This window comes from Sinohyriopsis cumingii, chromosome 5 (assembly GCF_028554795.1).
Source record: "Sinohyriopsis cumingii isolate HCF-2022 chromosome 5, ASM2855479v2, whole genome shotgun sequence".
In the NCBI taxonomy this organism is placed as follows: Eukaryota; Metazoa; Mollusca; class Bivalvia; order Unionida; family Unionidae; genus Sinohyriopsis; species Sinohyriopsis cumingii.
Window position 1 is genome coordinate 78,402,014 of NC_142965.1, and position 20,064 is coordinate 78,422,077.

The 20,064-nt window shown below is 34.5% G+C and overlaps 1 protein-coding gene across 2 annotated transcripts in view; it reads right to left on the bottom strand.

Annotated features, from left to right (window-relative positions):
* The window catches only part of LOC149799536 (uncharacterized), a 349,619-nt gene that overhangs the window by 129,874 nt on the left and 199,681 nt on the right, over nucleotides 1–20,064 (bottom strand). The gene's annotated exons all lie outside the window — the stretch shown is intronic.

Here is a 20,064-nt window from a genome sequence, read left to right on the forward strand (position 1 = left end):
GTGAGTGTTTATGTGCATGTACATTTCTGCGTATAGGCTTTAACTGTCCATCAACACAACTCAGGCTATATAGTGCAGAGTAAAACTTTCACATGACAGAGTAAAACTTTCACATGACAAAGTTAACAATTTTGATGATCTTTAAGTAGCAAAACAATTAAAAAGATATATGTACTCATATAAGATAAAGGATGAAGGGTAAAGAGTAACAATTATTTTAAGTTTTTCAAAATAAACTTTAAAGGTCAAAAAGATAAAACCCTCAGAACAATATTTGATAAACCACATTTAGAAAGTCTACATTTTTCTCTGGTGATATAGCATCAAAAAATAAACAGAGTTCACATGAATAACAAAAACTTGAATCTCACAGGGTCAAATTCAAAACACTTGATAAGAATGTGCATTCTGGCCAAGGTTCACCCTTCAGGATGTATGCATGAGCTCTTAATACATGTATGTGCCTATTGGCCTTTCCACATGCCTGATTACCTCCCTTAAAAATGTGCTCTTCATTATTTTGGATGAACATTCAAGGGGCTATTGGCAACTTATTCAGAACTGTGTAGGAATGTCACTGAAAAGATTCTTTATGCTGATGTCTGGCAGCAGATATAATCAAAACTAAAACAGATACCAACTGCATTTTTTAGTTGTTATTTTTCCAGAAAGAAATTTTAGTAAAACAATCAAACCCATAATTCTAAGTATTTAAAAAAAAATTATATATATATATATACATATTGTTATGCTTATTTAATTTCTTTTTTCTTCTTCTTAACACATTAAACCCTGGAGCTTTTTGTCATTTTTGCCTGAAAATCAAGTAGGAAACACATTTTGAAAGCTATTTCAGAACAGACTCGAAAACACCAAATCCCTGGTCATCTTTCAATAACATACTGCCTAGTTGTGTTAGAAACATTGTTTTTCATTGGCTATTTGACTCGCGCATGAGCAGAAGGGTAAAAGTTGGACTTTTTTTTCTTTTCTATTTTTTTTTTTGTGCTAAATGGAGCCATTACTTTTGTATGGAGACCACTATTTATTCCAAATGCCCATATTATCCTACTTTTTGCAAAGGCTCATCTGTCTGTTTGCAGTTCATACTGGTTTGCCTTAGATCTGAGACAAAAAAGTCTAAAATCCGGACACAAAATCAGATTCTGACCACAGGCAAATTTTGGGTAAAATAAAGTCGGGTCTAAAAAAATGAGGTTTTTCTATCTGTATTTTGTAGTGCAACTAGATATTCCAGATTATTTGGTATCTTTGTAGAGCTACATCTGTCTACCTTTCTATAATACCACCCACTTTAGTGTATCATGCATGACCATGATGCTAGAGAGCTCAGCAGTAGGCTACTACCTCCTGCCCTGTAACGTCGTCGCTAGGGGTTAATGTGTTAATAATGATATGCTATATACATTTGAATTTAGTACCTGACCCTGTCCAAAATCAAGTTCACTGTACCTGACCAGGGACATTTATACTGTAAACAACATAATACATAAGTAATATTTCTCAGTGAGTGTTGATTAACTATTCAGATCATTATTAATGCAAAAACAAATTTGAGTTAAAAGATACAGTATAGATTCCGACCTCAGAATCTTAAAGAACGGAAATTTCATTAAGCAACAGAGTATTTTCAGAAAATCATAATTGCAACCTAGGTCAAGGAGAGGACAATACAATCTTGTTTATCTAAAAATTACTCATACTTGCCTTAACATCTTGAAGTTGAATATTTCTGGATTATATTATTTTATACATCAAAGTCTCTGCACGTCAGATAAATCCAGACTACTGGAACATTAGCATTCTCAAGGCTATGGACACAACAACACATTCAGTATTGGAGCTTATTTGGAATACCACTGAAATTCAGTTGGAACTTTATGCGTTTGGACCTGTGATAGAACTTTTAGGACTACTGGGATTTAAATCCTAATTCTGTAATTTATTTACTTTATATTTCACTTTGTATTCTGGGGAAAGAAATTATTTTGTTGAATTTTACAAAACTCGTTGGTTGTCACTCTTTTCTCTTACATAGTTTAAGACCAGATTTGTAACTATATATATATATATATATATATATATATATATATATATATATATATATATATATATATATATATATATATATATATATATGCCCAATAAATAGGTTCAGAAGTCTTTAAAAAAATGGAACACATAGTTTTGATATCATTCATTTTTTTTATTTACATGGTAGGTTACTTACATGGCACATCATTTGTGTACTGGAATGACCAAACAGTATTTTCTCAACTTGAGCATACTGGAAATGAAATGTTCCCTGCTGTAATTAATAATATATTGCAGTCTGACTGACACTTAATTTGATGTCCAATGACATGCATCAAAAGGAACCAAGTGAGCAGCTCGATCTGTATTTGCACATATCCATTATAAACAGATAAACTATTTGCACATATCCATTATAAACAGATAAACCATTTGCACATATCCATTATAAACATATAAACTATTTGCACATATCCATTATAAACAGATAAACTATTTGAGAAATCATTATGTAAACTTGCTCCTGTATATATGTTATTCTCATTTTAAGAGTTAAATCTATAAAAGCTCTCCCTCATTAGAATGAACTTCATTATAACACTATTCTGGATGTAACACATTATTCCCATGGACCCCATTACCAAAATCATACCAATGTACAACAATATGGGATGAAAAAAGACAAAGTCAAACTTAGTGTTATTTATTTTCTTTTCAGAACACCATGTTGTAAAAAAAAATTGATAGCTCCCACAATACCACGGTTCAGTATATTAAGCTATTCTCAATATACCATGGTTCCATACTTAACACACTTCTCACTTTATATGTATCAAGGTTTTGTACATATCACAGTTGAGTTATTAACCCCGACTACAACATTACAATGACAGAGAACTGTGTGTGTGTAGTTTTATTTCCCCCATAAAAGGATATCATATAAGTGGACAGCCTTATAGTTACAGTGTTTTTCTGTTAGGGTATTCTATTCTTAATACTATCATTATTTATTTGATGCATTGAAGAACATATGGCTATTTCCCACATTGGCATTCATTGACTACTTGCCAGGTACAAGATCTTTGCAGGTACTCATTTACCACAAAAAATAGATCAATTAACCATTAGAGGGCATGTTATTATGTGTTTTCTTAATACATCATTCATAAACCAATTGTTTCTTACAACAGTGACTGAAATTTGTCCTCTTCCAAAATATTTGTTAGGTTTCAGTGATCTGCATGCAAATTCACCAATAATGGTTTACCAAATTCAAGTTACATTTGTGCCCTACTGTACTTCTGTACAGATAGGTGACATTGTTATTCTTGAATTAAATTTCAATAACTCCAAAGACTTGATACAATTTGAACCTAAAATGTACAAAGTTTTACTTTCAGTTATTACTTTTATATACTGTTTAAAACTGAAATGATAAATTATCAAAACTGAAGCAAAACATTTTTTTTAAAGTGAAAACTTTATCAAACAGACATAAAGCCTTATGAAAAAAGTAAATTTCATGGCAGTATTTCTTTGTTTTTGGTGACTTTTTGATCAACAAATACTAAAGAATAATTACTGGTCTTTGTCAAATTATTGTCTCTGACAGTACCAGGATGTTGCAGTTGTAAGAGAGCTGCATACCTGTTTATGTCGACCAGAATTACCATCAATTCAGATTGGAGGGTTCGGTCATTCTTATGACACCATCGGCTTTACCATCTGCCAGTAGTCAAACAGTAAATCACCTGCTCACTCTGAGTGGTCTAAAGTGCTCTCCATTACAGATCACTGCCATCTCACCTCTGTCTGTGTGGGTTCGAGTCTTGGATTCGGCTATTGTAGGCATGTGATAAAGCTTGCCAGTAGCTTCTTGTGGGTGGGTGGTTCTTTCAGGGGTTTTCCCAGTTTCTTCCTCCACCATTAATACTGGCCACCATGTATAGCCTATCATGTGCTGAAAAATAGCGTTCAACTCTACAACAACAACAACACTCTCTTCCATAGCCAGGTGGAGAACAGCAGCCATGCAAGATCCTGTTCACTCTCTCAAGCTCTAACTTGCAGCACACAGAGATATGTCGTGGCCTGTACAAATGCTGCTTCCTTCCAGTGTGAACTGGAATGCATGATATCACCCTTCCAGCCCTTTCTTCGGGGCTGACATGAATTATATACTTGGTGTACTCTGATGTCTCACTAGCTCAGTCATATAGTTAGGCTGGATTCAATTCTGAAGAGTTACGATTTAGGAGGCAGTTATGGAAAGGCTGTGAGTGACCCAGTACAACTTCATCTCTCTTTTTTGTTCTAATATAGGCTTGATCTTTGGAGACTTGTTTGTTGAGTTTTCATTGCACATATTTGGCCAAGTGGATAAAAACATGCCGATTAATATAATAAAACTACCCTTGGGGCCTCAGGTGACCAAGAGGTTTAAGGTGCTCACCAATGTGGGCATGTAAGAAAGTCCTTACCAGTAACTTTCTGTGGGTTGGTGGTTCTACCTGGGTTCTTCCTCTGCTAAATATACTGACTACCATGTATAGCCACCAATCATGTGCTGAAAAAATGGTGTTAAGCCTCACAAAACTGAACCAACCCAAGAACCCATACAATGTATCCTTTTGAGCTGACAAGGGTGTATGGTTTGGTTGGTGAAATTTAACATGCCATTTTTTCAATGGTCAACTAATTTTTCTACAAGAAAGCAAAGAATTTCCCTTTTCTTAGATATTTTATTATTTCAAAATTATGTCAAGAATATGAAGGGGGAAAAGAAGAAAAAAAACTGAAATTTTACTAACTTCATAGATGATCTGATAAATGGATGGGGAGTATTTTCTGAAATTTTCACCGAACATTCTCACCCATTCTAGAAAACTTGATTATACACAGTTTAATCATTCCCCATCATTCTTGTTAAAAGGATTGGCTAATATTGTTTGACACAAGAAGGAAAGTATGAACAATAATGTTTGTAAAGCAGTCTGGAGATAGACTTGGATACTTCTGTCTAATACGATAGCAGGAAAAGCCTGCCAAACTGTAACCAGTGTTCACTGAGATATCACATTTTGTAATAGACAGTTGAGCAAACAGTTAACAGTGTACAGCCATCCAATTTCCTTAACAGACAGTGGGACAAACTGTTAGCAGTGTACTTCCATCCCATTCCATAATAGACAGTGGGACAAGCTGTTGTCGATGTACAGCCATCCTATTCCTTAATAGACAGTGGGAAAAACTTTTACCAGTGTGCAACCACCACATTCCTTAATAGAGACTGGGGCAATATGTTAACATCTGTGACATTTTTATTACATGCACATTAATATCCAAAAGATCTCAAATTGTAACCACTGGATGTCAGGAATTCATTTCATCATCTAGAAAAAACAAATTTAAACCTGGAATGTAAACTCTTGCAAGACATGTTTATAAAAATAAACCTGGAAGGCAAAATCTTGCAAGACATTTCTATAAATAAAAACATGCAAAGCAAACTCTTGCAAGACATGTCTATAAATATATACATGTACCTGCAAGGCAAACTCTTGCAAGACATGTCTATAAATATATACCTGCAAGGCAAACTCTTGCAAGACATGTCTATAAATATATACACGTACCTGCAAGGCAAACTCTTGCAAGACGTGTCTATAAATATAAACCTGCAAGGCAAACTCTTGCAATACATGTCTATAAATATATATATGTACCTGGAAGGTAAACTCTTACAAGACATGTCTATAAATACAAACCTGGAAGGCAAAATCTTGCAAGATGTTTATAAATTCTGATAAATAAAAAAAGACATGAAATAAAAACAAGTGAACACATGACCACAAAATGAATATCACATGAAAAAAAATTAGCAATTTCACCAACATAAAGTATCTTAAAGTACAAATCTACAATTAGGCCATTTCACTGGTCAACCTAAAAATCAACTTTAAATTTTATCCAATCAGATTTATGGATATTAGAGTTGAATTTAAGCCCAATTTCAAACTTTCTTGGAACAATCTATGATACTCAACAAAAAAATTCTTCTATAGAAGTATCTTCAAAATGAAACAAACTTGAAAGAAAAACAAAACCCATACATTATTCATTAGACCAAGCCAACATCTTCAAGTCTCTTCTACTTTTTTAAGATTAGACCTAATGAACCTCTTGCAACAAGAAATTGCAAGGAATTTTACCTTATTCATTTCCCTGATTGATAGGATGTGTTTTCAGCTTCAAATGACTCTGACTTTACCATTTGGTTGGAGTAAGTGTATGGATGCTTGAATATGATAGAACAGTGCTTACAAATTGTACACTCCAAATAATGATAGCAATCCATCTCAGGAATTTGGACCAATGTCCAAAAGGAAAATCTTTAATATGGATCACCAGTTTCCCTGCTTGATAAATATGTTTTCACTTTCAAATGACCTTGACCTTGATACTACATTAGATGTAGAGTATTGGTGCTTGAATATGAAAAGGTGTGCTTACTGATTCTACAGTCCAATTATAATAGCTATTCATCCCTGGGATTTGGAACATAAATAAAAGCTTTAATATAGGTCCTGGTTGACACAGATGTTGTCACTTTCAAATGACCCTGACTTTGCCAGAGGTCAGATGGAGAGTATGGATGCATAGATATAATTCAGAGAGCTATCCCTCCCAGGGTTTTGGATGATACAGAAATATCTGAACTTAAAACTTAACCATGAATATCAAATAAAATTGACCATGCATGAGGTAGGGGTGAATGGCTGTGAAATTTCCTGTCCCTACAGTCCATGTATAACATCTCTCCCTCCCAAAGCTTTAGAATTTGACCATAGAAAATCTTCAGCCAAATACTGTATTCAAAACTTTAGCCAAAAGCTTAATCAATGTTGACACTGCTAAACTAATCTTGTCTATCTATCATACAGACATAAAAATGTAAATGTTTACTTAACAGAGAGAAATAATTCACCTGTCCAAGTCAGAAAGATGCAATAAAAATTTTGGCTTATCTTTTTAACAAGTCTAAATACAGCCTCATGGGATGCATACAAAACCAATTTTACACAACTTTACACAAACTGAAATTTTGCATGCAAATATATTACACTGATATCTACCTCTCTATGTTCCAACCAACCAAAAAAGATCATAATTCATTTTGAAATTTATAGCATTAACAGCCACACTTGAAGATAAGCCTTCTGGACTGTGATAACATTAGAGTAAAATGATTGCTCCCTTTAGTCCCCATCTGGTGTTGTCTGAGAACTCTTTAACTAATGCTGATATTCTTAGCAGTGGTCATTACCTTATCAACTAATTCATGAACCATCTCATCCACATTCTCAAATGATAGCCCAAAGGAAGCAGTTAAGGTAGAGAGACTTGTTTGCAAATGGTTTTCCTTTTTCTTGCATATGATAAGCAGCCATTGTTTATTCTCACAGCTAATAAAATGTGTTCCAAACTAATTTGGGTTAACATTGCAACTATTTTGGTGTTTTCAAGTACATCTGGACATGAATATGTTTATATATGTACCAAACAAACATTTATAACTGCCTGAACCTTGAATTCTTTCAAACTGTTTTGCTAGAAACTACTGGAAAGTATAACGAAGAAACATGAGGCAAGATAAAAAAAACGACAATAACGATGTTTGATGGAGCTATATTTGGTACACTGTAGCATGACAGAATGGTCAGTCAATTTCAGACAAACATTGTGGAGTAGTATGTAGTACCAAAACAAACTTTTGTGACAAGTCTTGAAAGGAAACTGGGAGCCTCACTGGCTCAATGGTTGTCATGCTGGACTCAAGATTGCAAGGGTGGAGTTCAAATCCTACCACTGGACCAGCCTAGAAGAGTTACTGTGGTGTGTCCTTGGGCAAGGCACTTTACTCCAAGTTGCCTCAGCACTAAATAACCTGCTTGCATTGTTCTGTCTTAAAGCACCAAACCAAACTGAAGAAAACAGAAGCTGTTGTAGTTCCTCTGACTTCAAGCAGTATAACCAAGCAGTCCAAAAAATGCAACTTTGATGATACCATGATAAACTGATTTATTTCCCACTCTTCTGACAATCAGTATTACTGTACATATCTGCACATTAGTTTTAAGATCAGAAAATTATACTTATATATATATTACTATGGTTTTCTGGAAGTTATGATTTTCGTGCGTGAATTTATTTTCTAGAGTAAAATATGCTACTTCTACTTTGGAAACCTACAGATATACCCAATTCTAAACAAGATTTTTAGGGAGATATTCCTGTATAACCACGGTTTTCAAGTTGATGTAATAAATGTGACTGTGTGGTCATTTAACGCTGTACTGGATTCAACGTTCACAGTCGATTTGTCATAGCAACAGTTTTGCATAATAAATCACAATTTCTGGAAAGACGAATGGTAGGATTACAACACTATTAGTATGTGCTCATAAATAAAATAAACAAACCAGTCTAAAGAAGCCACATCTTAAAATAAGAAAAAGCCCTCTTTAGCATATTGGCTGTCAAAAGTATTGAGTGTTTACAGATGGAAGGATAAAAGTTTTTTTTTTTAAAGTGGGATAAAGTCTTAAAATTCTGGACAGACAGAGCCCATTCTTTTATATGACACATTTTCTAGTCATGCTTTAACAGCAGTCCAAGTTTCATGATGATACCTCAAATGGTGAATGAGTTATAAACTATAAGCACAGTGTTCAAAGAGGGGAAATAACTCAAAAAGTACTAGTCTGACAAACTCCTGTCATGACACAAATGCAAGTTTCCTGAAGATATATTAAATGGTTTGGAAGGTATTAACTATCAAAAGTGTGATGAAAAGATGAATGCACACTTTTTGATAAAAATGGAAACTAAATGTTGATCTGACAGAGCCATTTTACAAGATGTGTTGTCTATAAAAGGTGTGGATAACTCTTGTCTATATAAAGTGTGGATAACTCTTAAAATAATGGTCAAACAGTGCCTTTTATTTTACAAGACATGTTGTCTACTATACAAGTGCATACCTCAACAGAGTTAAGTATAAATACAATTTTGAAATATTGGGTATTGGGAGACAACTCCAAAATATATATATATATATATATATATATATATATATATATATATATATATATATATATATATATATATATATATATATATATATATATATATATATATATATGTATACACACACACACACATATATACAAAACATATGGCAAATAACAGTCCTTTCAAGTGCACTGGTTCCAGCAAAGTGTCACATGTGTCAGGGATTGATTAAGATAAATGCAATAAACTGACAAACTGATAATGAACAATGAACTACTTGTATCTATCTAGCATGAGCGCTTTTGACTCTTAATGAGTCTTTTTCAAAGGCATATACAAAACATAGACAAGACAAACAAATAAAACAGAAAAACCACTGTGTTTGCAAAACTTTACATGGCTGTTTCTACAGGAATTAAACCTTTAAATTTATTATGTTTCAACTAGTTTATTTCAACACGTTGAGGATGCTGGAAAATATTTTTATTGACAATGAAATCAATGAGCTATAATGACCATAGTCGATATTACAATCTGGTGGGAAAGATAGAATTTCAACAGAACTGAGCAAGAATATTGGGAAGAAATAATGCAATACGATCCCCCTTTGACAAGAAAAATAACAAATTTATTAAAAACAAATTAATAGTGGCAATTCCAATTCAATCTAAATTATGTCAACAGAATTTAACAGCAGTGTCTGATTTGGATTTATTTCATCATAATAATGAGTGGTAAAAAGAGCACAATGTCCTCAACTGATTTCATCACCTTACTCGCTTGACCGTGTATTGACGTATTCCTATTTCCTCAAGCCTTCCTATTCTCTACACCCCCTCCTGGACTTCCTAGTCCTTTATTCTGAATTCGTCACTCCTTTTTTTTCGGACTTCCGTCTTCGGACTGTCCTTCTCTCCCCAGAAAGCTGTTCCTTAAGGGATAAAATTACTTCTAAATCTCTATATGATCACTTTCTCCACGTACATAAATTCCCTCATTCAGATTACTCAGAAGCGTACTAGCTATCCACACTGCATAAACTCTGAACTAATCCAACAGAAAATCACCCTCGCTTCACAGCGACTGGCCATAAATAGCACATTAGTGGTATATCTAATGTTACCATATCTCTTTACCTACACTACCACATGCTCAATAACTACTGCATAAAATTCACAAAATTCTAGCTCACAGCAATCCCTAACTCACAAGACTATTTAAACATTACAAAATCAGATATAAATATGCAATTATCGTTAACTCACGATAATCAGTATCATCCTAAGATGCAAAGAAAATTATTTCATATAACCCTATGAAACCCTACACATATGAAAAATTGGAAAGCATGCAATCGTCAATACTATCAATGAAATAGTTACTGTAAAATTAATGAGATAAACTGCATAGCAACTCTAGATTTCCAAGAAAATGAATAAACGATATATAATATGGATCCTAGTCATATCGAACACATCTGCTCAGAACAATCAAAAATAGAAAATTACATGGAAAATCAAAATTGCATACCTTAATGCTGTTTTCTTTCAGAAATTGTGCGTCCTTGCACTAAACTCTGTCTTTTCTTACAAGACAGCCACCTGGTTCCCTTTTCTTGTTTAACGAGGAAAGCACTATTCTCTTTAGGCTTCCTCAGTGCTGAACTACTCCTCTTTCAGGAAATTTAAGATGAAAGAATTTCGACCAAGGTCGTCATTTCAAAATCAAAAGGTCGTCATTTCAGAATCACATTACTTCTAAAGTGTATGCCTTAATTTACTCTGCCCAACCATAAGCAGCGATTCCTAAATTTTCCCCAAGATAATCATTTCTTTTGTCAGATTTCCGACAGCATAGAATCTGTGGAGTATGGTGTATCTCAATGTCCCTTTGAAAATGATAATTTAACATGGGTTCCTAACAGGCGGTAGCTCAGATGTTTACTTTTTCAGGAGAGCGCAGCAATGCCCTGGTCACTGTCAGTCATGCATGTTAGCCTTTCAAGTTTTAACACTTACATGGGGGGAGGGGGGGAAAAGATAGGTTGAAGTGACCCTTCACAAAGACTTTTCTGGCTTAAATGTGATAGAATACAATACAAAATTTGACACTTTTCCAATATTGATATTTTTACCCCCATATCAATGCAAAATACAATTACCTTCATATATATGCAAAAAACAATTACTTTCATATATATGCAAGATACAGTTACCCTAATATCAGTGCAAGATACAATTATCTTTGTAAACATGCAAGATACAATTACCCTAATATTGGTGCAATATACAATTACCTTCATATCTATCTAAGGTACCTATTACAGTATTCTCTTGCTTTAGGGCACAAATGAATTGATAAATAAGAGTATCAGAGAAAGGGAGGCAATCAATCAGTAAAATCAAATCTTTCTGTGCTGTTTATATTCACCAATACCTATGTACTTGTGTGACCAGAAAAGGTGAATCCAAAGACAATAAGCACATATAGAAACTACAAAAGAAACTTATTGTCATTTGATGCAAATGTAATTAATTTTAAAAGCATCACATTATCTGTGAATTAAATTATATCATACAGACCAATTCTTAAAGTTGTAACTTAACATTTCTAAAGTTTATACTAAGATTTCCTTGTTCACAAAGAAATAAGGAAAATCAATTTCAGACATTCCAAATCTTACAGCCATGTTAAACAATTCAATAATTTATAGAAGCTCTATTTAAGACAAAGTTTCTGGTTTCTGATTTATAACTGATTGGCATTTACAAAATTAACTGACAGTTTTATTATTGCTCCACATAAAATTGCTTTAAACTGGGTTTAGTTTGGTTTGTTTACAGCACAGCAATGAAAGCTTACTAAATGCCAAGGCAAATGAAGTAAAGAAATATAGAAAATCAATCTTAGAAAGGCAAAATTTAACAGAAAAAAAGAGTTCCTTGTTCAAAAACACAACATATTAGCTGTAACCAGGCTTAATCCATTGGTGGGATTCGAACCCTCGGTTATAAGTCCGGCATTCTAACTACTGAATCACTATTGATCCTCATTTATCTCAAAAGTAATATGGCTTACTAGTCACATGTAAATATTTTAGCTATTATTTGTACAAAAAAATAATTAGGAAGATGAAAGATGGTGGTTTATAAGAGAGAGTCAAATTTCCCCCATTCCTGAAAAGTAGATGTTGTTAAATACATTAAAAACTACTATAACTTGGCCTTAGTTCATGGGGTTGGGGAAAAAGCACTAGGGACAGACAGGGGTTCCTTCAGAAAACACCTTGTATGATGCAGACTAACTCAATATAAAGCATAAAAATAACTTAATTTCTTCATCTAATACTGCCTGATTACAAGAAACTGCATGCATGGGATTGTCCAGTGGAAAATTAAAATAAAAAATCCAAACTGTCAAAAAAGCACATAAGAGTCTGTGGCTCACATATTGAATAAAATCAAAACATGCCAAACTGCTTATGAAACCAGTACAGGAATGTGGACATACAACAATAGTCAAGGTGAATTATATTAGAGATCCACTGCTCTGGCCAATTTATACCAAAAACATAAAAATGGTGCTAGCAACTGCCGCGCTTGGCATTCAGCAAGAGGTTAGTGTTAGGATTGGTCAGCCTGGTGTTATATCTGCAGCATGATGGTCAATGCTAGACATCATTATAAACTGGCACACTGTATAACTCATTGTGATATGACTAAAATTGTTAAAACTATGTTAATAATCAAAAACACACACACAAACACATATCAGAGATCCTGAAACTCTAATTGCTCTTGCATGATGGGTTCTTTTTCCCCCCGAAAATAAATGTGGTGGCCCAAAAATGATGTAACAAGTTGTGACAATAAAAACGATTACCTAATTATTAAATAATCATTAAATTTACTTAGTAAATTTTGGATTTTGGTTCTGAATTTGCAGCCACTTAATAGTTAGTATAATCCTTCTATGATTAACCGATTTCCTCTTTTTCTTTTTTTCAGAAAACTTACATTAGCATTTTGCCCAACAGCAATATTTTATTCAGCACAACTGTTTTTAAAATTAATTAATCATTAGCATCAAGCCGACTTACTACCTTGTAAATATGAAATACCTAATTATTGGATAGTTCTGGTCAAGTCAGATGTTGACGTTTTATTGAATCAGATCCCCAAATAAGTCTGGAGGACAATAACATAAGTTAGCTTTTGTTCCTAGAATCTTTTTTCTTAATTCATGCCAATGCTTCTCAAATTATCGTACGCTGATACATCATGCCACAAATAAAGTGGTTTGAGAGTCTAATTAAATGTTTTCAGTACAGACAATCAATCAATTATTGGGAAAATAAATAAATTTAGTCTGTGACACCTCTCTTGACAAAGAAACAATGTGTATACTAGACCTATTCACCTTTCAATTAAGCTGAGTCAGCAATACCTTTAATGATTGTCAGAAAATGAAACAATCTGTAAAGATGAATTAGTCATCTTTGAACTTCATCAGGATGTTTATTTGGCAGATTAATAGATAAATAAATTGGAGATAAAATGCTATAATGGTTTTTGAGAACTCCTATGACCATCGTTTGGTTGCTCAGAGTATGTGCTTGCCAAAACCTTCGATCTACAGGGCATGTTTGGCAAATACGGGGATTTCAGAAACTCTGATACATCATTAGCTGTGTCATTGGCTTTATGACTGTGGCAACAAACAGACCTCTGAATGTTGTTGTTGTTGTGGGGTTTAATGCCATTTTTCAGCACACGATAGGCCATACATGGCAGCCAGTATTAATGGTGGAGGAAGAACCCAGGAAAACCCTGGAAAGAACCAATGACCCACGAGAAGCTACCGGCAAGCTTTCTCACATACCCACACTGGCTGAATCCGAGACTTGGACCAGCGCAGACAGAGGTGAGATGGCAGTGATCCGTACAGGAGAGCACTTTAGACCACTAGGCCACTCGGGGCCCCAGACCTCTGAATAGTCATCTGACTAATAAATTATGTGTCTGGTTGTTTTCATTGATGAGACTGGTCTGGTCAAACACCAATTTGACCTGAACCTGACTCATTTTAAAAATCACATTACCATCTATACTCACTTGTAAGTCAAGTCCAACTGCAAACTGCACAGACCCAGTTCTGCCATCACATAATGTGCCATCAGATCTGGGTCTGCGCAGTTTGTAAGGATTCATCTACAGAATAAACAATGTTGACCCTGATCTGCAGGAACATTATGCTACAGCACATCAGAAACTTTGTTGTTTGCAGTCTGGCTCATCTTATAAGATATATGGTAAGGATTCTTTGCTAAACCAATTGGATAAATACAGTAGAAAAACATGATTCTTTTAAAAACCATCAACTAACAGAACAGTGTTTCTCTGGCCTTTTGTTGACTTCTAAATAACCATCAATTATCTAAGCATATTAAACCCACATATCCAAATGAGCACAGATTACCGCTGCTTCGACCTGAATCAAATCAGGTTTCATCAACTCAGGCCCATTTGCCTCATAAAAAGATCAATTAGGATATATACGGTAATCTCTTTTATTTCTGAATAATGGAAATCAATATATAGTTTGTATATTAATTCAAAATCCATTTGTCAAAACTCGGTCATTTGTATCCATAAGAGCCAATGCATAAATATAAACGGCTAATTTGAAAATCCCCACTGTTATGTTTCATAATCAATCTTAATCTTACGACCTGAAAACAACTGCCATTCTATCAACTTTCATTACAGCTATTTACCCAGCAAAGGAACAATAAAAATGACAATATTACTTACTTTTTTCTATAATCAACTAAACAGATTTTTTTGTATGGGATTGACATTCATTCTGCATAGCCAGTATAATGGGGTACATTTATTTGGCAGTGGTTTCATTTTGGTTGCATTTGTGGAATAATCAGTTATTACCAGAACTTAAAAGACCATACAAATATCAGAATGAGTTACCAAAACATGACATTTATTTAAAAAAATGCAATATGCACAAATATAATCTCGAAAGTTACAGCAATTTCATTTTAAAACCTACCAGATTTTGTTACTGTTAATGTGGGGGACCTTCTGTTATCAGTGCAACTCTCATTTATACTTGCTTATAAGTCGAGTCAAACTGCAAACTATATAGTCCCTGATTTGCCATCACATAATGCACCAGCAGCTCAGGGTGTTTTGTTTGTTCAACTAATATGTTATAATGTACCTCAGTATTATGTATTTCAGTATAATATGGTACACTTTCATGGTTTCCCTGAACATTGTTACAGTGACATCTTTCTGTATAGCGTACCCCAGCATCAGATATTTCAGCAAAACATGGTTTACTTTAATGGTTGCCTTGAACAGTGTTATAGTGACAACCCTCTGTATAATGCAGCCCACTATAAGATATTTCAGCATAACATGGTTCACTTTAATGGTTGCCTTGAACAGTGTTATAGTGACAACCCTCTGTATAATGCAGCCCACTATAAGATATTTCAGCATAACATGGTACACTTTAATGGTTTCTTTAAACAGTGTTATAATGACAACCCTCTTATAATGCATTGCACTATAGGGTATTTCAGCATAACATGATACACTTTAATGATTTCCTTAAACAGTATTATATTGACAACCCTCTATATATTGCACCCCACTATAAATTATTTCAGCATGACATGGTACACTGTAATGGTTTCCTTAAACAGTGTTATAGTGACAATGATTTGTATATTGCACCCCACTAAAAGATATTTTGGCATAACATGGTATACTTTAATGGTTTCCTTTAACAGTGTTCTAGTGACAACCCTCTGTATAATGCACCCCACTATAAGGTATTTCAATATAACATGGTACACATTAATGGTTTTGTAAACAGTGTTATAGTGACAATCCTCTGTATAATGCACCCCACTATAAGGTATATCAGCATAACATGGTAGTCTTTGATGGTTTCCTTGAACTGCATTATTGGGAATAATCATGATTTACAAGCAATAGCTGACTTAAGAATGATTTTAGACAAAATTGTGTTTGTATGTGAAATTGGCCTTGATAGAAAAAGCCTCTGACTCAAATGGACAATGACTGTTGGACCGACTGGTCAATATACTTATCACATGTGTACATCCATTTTATGCTAATTGCCCTCCATAATCAAATTTTGTATCTAAATGAATGCAAAAAAATTCCCCATTGTAATCAGTGATTAACATTAGCTATGTTAAACTGGTCAACCTGTATTGATCCTGTTGGCACCTTATCTCACTGACACAAGGCAAGTCAATCAATCATTGTGTGAAACTAAAACCCTAATTAAAACTCACAATTATATGTATTCTAAATGATAGCTCCATATAAAATGAGGTCATAAAAATGCTATTAGTAATATAAGGCAGTAATAAAATATTTATGATTAATAATATCTTGTGATACTTTTATGTAAAGTAGGTCAACATGATCAAATTCTTATTGAAGAATGTCTGACTAAAATGTAAGTGGAACATAAAGAATTTTGAAACCAGTCAGTTGTACTTGCACAGGTGCAAGAACAGGCTTTACAATCAGATATGTAAATGAATAATCGGGTGCACATTTAAATGACAGATCGCAGTTAATTATCTTTTAAAAAATACTTCCCTATTTATAATGTTTTCTTATATGTCTCTAATTATACAAATTACCTACTTGTGTTATTTACTACGTTTTCCCACTAACCCCATCCCACGGCAAATGAGACCAAGGAGCAATGACCCAACACTGCATTCTATGATACTGTATTCCTCCCATGGTACGCTGAGGGCAGGGATGTAAAATAATCAAAGAACTTCATTTGTATTGGTCGTGTATAGTATCATCTCATTTCTTCCACTTCTTAACGGGGTCAATTTGTACTGCTGCTGCCGCTGTGCTGCTTAGTCAGCAAATATTCAGTGGAGTACTGCCAATTGGCTGTAGTACCATCGATAAGCAGCTGAATAGTCAGAATGAGCTCTCTGATCTGCTGATAAGCGAATAATCATTTGCATCGATTATACCGTCACTGAAAATTTCAGTGGATCATAGGTTTTCTGCAAATATAAATTATTTTCATGCAACACATGTAACCAAGTGCTGCTCCCAAGGATTTCCACTCGAATGAACAGCTGTTCATTTTTCAATGATTTCCATTGCATTTCTCCTCATTATTTAAAACTGATTTTATTAGTTCTTCTTAACTACCACTAATGACATTTCTTAATATTCTTTTAGCTGTCTTAACCTAAAGGCCTGTTAGTAGTCTGTAATCTGGATAATCACCATCTGGTTAATCTATATTTTACTGTAGTTAGAATGTTTTCTTTTTTAACATATAATTTTACACTCTGAAGATATATATCGCAAAAATATTTAATCAAAGAGAAGTGCAAAGGGCTAATTGTATATGTGTGTTTTGTACTTTTAACATGGCCTTAACAATTTTCAAGTCATATTGCTATGATGTTTGCAGTGTGGCAGTTTAGAGTTATGTCTAGCACTGAGGCATAAAGCCACAGACATGTAGCATCATGTCCCACCCAGTCATATTATCCTGACAGCAGGCCGACCAGTCCTAACACTAACCTCTTAATGCTGAGCACCAAGTGAGGTAGCTGTTAGCACCATTATTTTAAGTCTTTGGTATGACTTGGCTGGGGCTCGAATCCACAACCTTCCACATCCAAGGCAGATGCTCTAACCACTTAGGCCACTGGAGCTAACTAACAAAATCAAATGTTTAAAACAAATACAAGTACGACAATTTACTCTGAATGTTATGAATTGTTAACTGCATGTTGAAAAGCTGCTACATTAAAAACTTGCTGGGTACATCAATACACAACACTGAACTTGCTGGGCACAACAATACACAATCCTGAACATGCTGGGCATATCAATACACAACACTGAACATGCTGGGCATATCAATACAAAACACTGAACATGCTGGGCATATCAATACACAACAATGAACTTGCTGGGCACAACAACACACAACCCTGAACATGCTGGGCATATCAATACACAACACTGAACATGCTGGGCATATCAATACACAACACTGAACTTGCTGGGCACAACAATACACAACCCTGAACATGCTGGGCACAACAATATACAACCCTGAACATGCTGGGCACAACAATACACAATACTGAACTTGCTGGGCACATCAATACACAATCTTGAACTTGCTGGGCACAACAATACACAATACTGAATATGCTGAGTACATCAGTACACAATCCTGAACTTGCTGGGCACATCAATACACAATCCTGAATATGCTGGGTACATCAGTACACAATCCTGAACTTGCTGAGTACATCAGTACACAATCCAGAACTTGATGAGTACATCAGTACACAATCCTGAACTTGCTGGGTACATCAGTACACAATCCTGAACTTGATGAGTACATCAGTACACAATCCTGAACTTGCTGGGCACATCAATACACAATCCAGAACTTGATGAGTACATCAGTACACAATCCTGAACTTGCTGGGTACATCAGTACACAATCCTGAACTTGCTGAGTACATCAGTACACAATCCTGAACTTGATGAGTACATCAGTACACAATCCTGAACTTGCTGGGTACATCAGTACACAATCCTGAACTTGCTGAGTACATCAGTACACAATCCTGAATTTGCTGAGTACATCAGTACACAATCCAGAACTTGATGAGTACATCAGTACACAATCCTGAACTTGCTGGGTACATCAGTACACAATCCTGAACTTGATGAGTACATCAGTACACAATCCTGAACTTGCTGGGTACATCAGTACACAATCCAGAACTTGATGAGTACATCAGTACACAATCCTGAACTTGCTGATCACATCAGTACACAATCCAGAACTTGATGAGTACATCAGTACACAATCCTGAACTTGCTGGGTACATCAGTACACAATCCTGAACTTGCTGGGCACATCAATACACAATCCTGACAATAGAGACTATTACTCTTTCCCGAGTGGCACATAGGCTGCCCATGTGGCAACAATTTGTGACTGTAACACAATTTTTGAACCATTTAACATGTAGTCCCAGGTTAGAGGACAAAGGTCACATTTGCAATAATTGCAATTCCTTTATATTTTGGACCAAATAATAGACATGCAATCATAGCAGGTAGACATGTTATGTTTGAAGAGGATTTTAGATTAAGACACCCCTACCTACTGGGGGAGTCCTGGCCTGATGGGAGTAGGGTTAATATGTAATAAAAATGATAGACATTTGCCAAGGTGAGTCACATAAAAAACTTTACTTATGTTTTGAAATTAAAGTCTTTTATGTTTTCATAAAACAAGTCTCATGCTTCATTTGTAAATATTACATCGAGCTTAATTTAATTTTTTATTCTTTTCTCAGGTGGATACATTCATCAACTTCTGTTTTCATCCCAAGTACATTCAACATCAGCTTCTGTCTGAAATCTGGAAAGTCAGTTCTTGCTGGACTGGTTATAGGTCTCTTTCATTTCCTCAAAAGGGAGAATAATTACACTGATTCAAGGAACCAGTCAATTTTACATCAGTATTATTGACCATGTGAAAAAGGCATATCTGCCTCACTGTGGGAATCCATTAAAGGACTTCAGAACCGTTATAAGAAAACTAGTGAAAGTGTTTTTCCCATTCTAGCTGTTGTGTGTTAGTACTGGTTCAACTCCTCACAAGGAAACAATTTTTAGAAAGGAAAATTCATGATATATTTTTTAAGGAATACAACTGGTGACAAAGTCATGTTAAATGCAAAAGTTATTCCTGGAATGACAAGTGTTGATAATTAATGAATGTTGTTAAGTGATACAGTTTCTTTCTGGTAACAATTACTTCATCTATTAAAAAAATTATGATTTGAGTGAGCCATTT